Source organism: Gymnoscopelus microlampas (assembly GCF_963454915.1).
Source record: "Gymnoscopelus microlampas genome assembly, chromosome: 9".
NCBI lineage: Eukaryota > Metazoa > Chordata > Actinopteri > Myctophiformes > Myctophidae > Gymnoscopelus > Gymnoscopelus microlampas.
In genome coordinates, this window is record NC_139946.1 from 50,345,944 (window position 1) to 50,350,943 (window position 5,000).

Here is a 5,000-nt window from a genome sequence, read left to right on the forward strand (position 1 = left end):
CTTCAGCCCCTGACGCCGTTGTACGACACGGCGTAAATTGAGCACATTTCTGTCAGTAGACAGACTGTATGGAGATTAATGCCGCGTTCACACTGGCAGCTACACAGCGCCGCGGCATATCTGTCACTGAGTCGCTCGTTGACGTCAAGCGTGCGTCCGACGAGCGGGAAAAATGTGAAGGAAAAATATAAAGCGTGGGGTTAAAAGGAACACAGAACTATCTGACGAAACAATTATTCCCCACCATTCCAAGCAGGAATTGTATGAGGAGAGCATGTGAGTGGAAATGGTGAAACTTGGTAGCTGCAGCTGAAGCAACAGCTGGGATTGTAGGTTTTGTAGCAGCTACAAACGTCAGGCGTCAATTTGTATCTTCATGTGGCTGGTGTCCATTGAAAATGAATGGTATAGCCTGTAGCTTTGTATCTGCCAGCGTGAACGCAGCCTTTATAATCCTTACAGATTGAGGGCTATGTAAAGAATGATCTGATTCTACCGAGGCTTCCTTCTATTTCTTATCTCTGCCAAAATATAAATATACTGTATATATATACACATACACCAGTATGACTTATGAACTGTATTGTGCGCCGTAGCGAGTTAGTTTCGTCTTGGAGGATGAACTTTCATCATGGAGGGTGGGCAGACTGGGCCAGACCTACGGAAGGTCCAGGCTGTTGTTGAGCAACCGTGGAAGCAGTCACAGTACAGAGTTTTTTTTTGGGCTTCGCCAAGCTTCCCCTCACGGCTCTTCACTTCCTCTGCGTCCTTTTGCCTGGACACCTGCAGCCAACGCCGCCTTCGGCGCCCTCAAGAGGCGGTTCACCTCTGCCCCGATCCTGCTCCCCCCTACGCCCCTTCCCAGTGGAGGTGGATGCCTCTGACACAGGCATTGGGGCGTTCTCTCACAACAGTATTTTTTAAAGCACGTACTTTTGAATACTGAAGTATTTTTAAAAGCAAGTACTCCAGTACTTTACCTCGAGTCCAAATTTGACTGAGCAACTTTCACTTGTAGTAATATTTGACCGGGAGTATCTATACTTTGAGTACCGGGTTTCAGTACTTTGTCCACAGACTGTCTCCTGTCGTGTTTGAGCCTTTTAACCAGGTGAAGCCTGGTGTCCCAATTCTGGGGGCGAATGTTCGGTGAAAATAGCAGATCTACAAGCCCACAACGCGGCACATTGCGTCCGGTTGTGAGCTTGCTGATCGGCTATTTTTGGTGAAGATATTTGGCGTAGAGGGAAACAAGGAGGGTGCCTAGTACAGACCCCAGGGGGACTCCGGTCAACTAAGTATATGGGGTTGAAGTGGTTAGAATGCTAGTTCCAATGCCTCTCATAACATTGTGAAGAAGTTGAACCATGGGTACAAAGTGATGTATTTATGAAGCTGTAGCATAGTTTACGTTTGTTTTCAACATGAAAATGTACAGCACTGCTTGTATACAAATTAAATTTTGTGTGAAGCTTTTTTTCTCTTTGCGTTTGTGCACAGGAAGGCTGTGAATGCAACAGCAACACCGAGAGAAATACAACATGTGAAGGAAACCTTCAGTGTCAAAGCTGCATTGTGTGATATATGTCACAAAGCTGGAAAGTAATATGTGACAATATGAAAGTTTAGACAATAATGTGTACAGGCTATCGTTTGCTGTCGGGTGGAAAACTCTTATCTCCATATTCTAACTTATGTTTTTTTCCCAGACTTCATATATATATATATATATATATGAAGTCTTCATGGGGTTCAATTCATGGAGATTTTGTCGCATTCCTAAGCTAATCATTTGCTGACCGGCAAAGTTGTGGAGTCTACTGGAGACATTAGCATCTTTCCACCGGTCATCAAATTATTGACAAAAAACAAAAAATTTCCATGAATTCAAGGCTTCATGGGAATAGAAATATGAATAGAAAATCTGTCATTTTTTGGGTGAACTACTCCTTTATCTATTTGGTTCCATTTGTACACTCTCAGAGTTAAGGGTGTCCTTGAAATTAAAACATTTGAGAACCATTGATATAGGAATAAAAAAGAAATGCAAAACAAGTTAAAGTGCAGCTACAAGTTAAATACTTACTGTAAATGAAATATCATCATGCGACAAATGACGTGGTATCGGACTGGCATAGACTGGCGTACTCACCGATACACCAGCGTTTTAGGCAGTATCGGCAGCTTTTCCGATACGGGTATGTATTGGTATCGGAAACAACTCTAATTGTGACCCGGGAGTGAGCTCAGTTTGAGCTGGTGGTGTCACGCTGAAACTGGTGCAGTGATGGAAGAAGTACTCACATGTTTCACTTAAGCAAAAGTATCAATACTGCAATGTAGAAATACTCTGTTACAAGTAAAAGTCTTGGCATCAAAATGTACTTAAAGTACCAAAAGTAAAAGTACTCATTATGCAGAATGTCCCATTTCAAGTTTTCAAATGTATAAACATGTTTTGAAAATAAATAGCCGATCTACAAGTTCACAATGCGTCGCATCGCACCACTGAAACTGGTGACCATTTCAAATTCTTCTACTCTGGAAGTCATCAAATGTATGCTGAAGATCAGTGAGACCTTTGACCTGACTGCAAACATGACCACCGGCTGTGAAATCTATTATCTACAGTGGTTCAGCAAACTGGGGGTCGGGACCGTCCCCAGATTAGCTTGTTAGTTTGCAACATTGTTTTCTCACTCAATAGTAAAACTAATCAACATACAGTATAAGTGTATACAGGGTATCTGCATAATTCTAAAGTGACAATTTCAGGACTTTTTAATACCTCTAAAAAAAACAACTAACTAACAATAAGACCATTACTACTGTACGTCAAAAGTAACCAACAACTATACTATAAAAAGGGTCATACATTGGCCAAATTGTCCAATATTATTACAAGCTCACAATGCCTTGCATCGCATTGGCTATTTTCACAATATTTATCTGTGGAACCAAGTCAAACTAAATTTAACAGCTCAACTCCTCCAATTCCAAGTTCTTGTCAGGGTGGGGGGTCCCCAGTTCAAATATGTTTCTTCTGGGGGGTCACGGCCTGAAACATTTGGGAACCCTTGATCTACAGTAGAGGTGAAAAACATTGGCCTACTGAAAGCTAAACATTTATTTAACAAACATTTCAGCACTCAACATCTTGAGTCTGATTTCTTTCAGATTTGAAAAAATAATACAAATAAAAATAATTCACAAATGCAATCTAATTTAGTCATAAATCAGTCACTTCTCTAGAATAAAATAGGCAAATCTGACTCCTTTCAAGTGCAGATTTTGATATTGGTTTCTTGTTAAATAGTTTACACTATATTCTGATGCTAAGACATCTCTCCAGCTCTTTAAGACACAGACAATGCAGGTGGGTTGAAAATGTCCTCCAATCAGGAGAGAGAGATTCCCACTAAGATCATTTCAGCTTGTGTTCCAGGTCCATTCATTCATTAAAAACAACAAAAGTCATTCTCATCACTTTTTCCCCACACTTGTTTATCCTGTATCCTGTTTCCATGACTTATCTCTACTGATTGGATGAAATTGTTATCCTGACCTGAAAATGTGTTTTCTGTATACTAAAGAGCTGGAACAGACTATACTGTAGCTATTGATTATTATGGAAATATGGAGCTATTATTTAAAACTTCTCTGAGCTATGTATCACTTAACAGCAGCTATGATTGTCTCACAACACAAGCCTTTGCACACTTTGGTTTGATTTACATTTCAATAAAACATTTTCTTCTTGAGTTTTATATTAATGCACTGTCATTCTTATGCCAATGAAAATATTTGCCATTTTTATTTCCAGATTCCACACACACACACACACACACACACACACACACACACACACACACACACACACACACACACACACACACACACACACACACACACACACACACACACACACTCCTTTTTTACAAAGCATTCTTTTCGATCCCCTGTTTTAACCTCTTAAGCTTTGTGCCTTCATGTGATTTTAAATTGTCTTCATTTTTAATCCCCCTTTTTAATTAGTGTGTTGTTTCAAATACAAAGCGCACTAAATAAATACAATATAAATAAAATGTATTATTTACAACTATTATTTTCCAACAGATTCATACAACTGTTATTTAAGGCAGTGGTTCTCAACCTTATCTGGATCAGGGGCCCACTTGAAAATCCTCGAAAGCGTTTGCGTGGCCCACCCATCTGACCACTTAACACCGCTGCCGTGTTCAGTGTATGTTTATTTTAATGATCAAATTGTGTTCTGACTTGTATCAATGGAACTAACATAGTATACTTATTTATCAGTATCACACAGAAAACTCTTTAATTATACATTTAATTAAAACATTTTTTAGCATTTTGTTTGCCCAATTATTTGCAATATATATAGGTTGAGAACCACTGATTTAAGGTATAGAGCTTCATCTTGTGGTTTAATCCTGTCATTACATCTCATTTTAGATGGAGAAGGGTTGATAAGCCCTCCTCTTCCTCTCTCATCACATTATAATGACTGCATCTAGAAATACAGTTTCTTAATGTGTCAAATAAAGCAAAACAAGTTACCACTGAGTGTAAGACACTTTGCTGGGATATTGTTGCAACATAGCTGAAAGGCCTTCTTCTTTTTAATCCCTATTTAAACATTTGATCAAACAGGCACACTGGACCCTCCATGCAGGTGTTTGGGTAGCACAGCTGAAGCCCAAAGCAGGGGTCTTCAACAGGGGGTCCGGGACCCCTAGGGGGTCCTCAGAGATACTACAAGGGGTCCGCCAAATCTTTGTATGATGGGGAACAGTGGGCAAAAATAGCAGATCTACAAGCTCACAAGGCCTCGCGCTACGACGCGTTGTATACATTTTGAACTTGTGAAATGGAACATTCTCCATTATTACTCTACTTTTGGCACATTAAGTACATTTTGACACCAATACTTTTGCACTTTTACTCAAGTAAATTTTGAAAACCGGACTTTTATTTGTAAC

The 5,000-nt window shown here is 39.8% G+C and overlaps 1 protein-coding gene across 1 annotated transcript in view; it reads right to left on the bottom strand.

The window, feature by feature from the left end:
• The window catches only part of LOC311052606 (ribonuclease inhibitor-like), a 436,715-nt gene that overhangs the window by 420,056 nt on the left and 11,659 nt on the right, over positions 1-5,000 (bottom strand). The gene's annotated exons all lie outside the window — the stretch shown is intronic.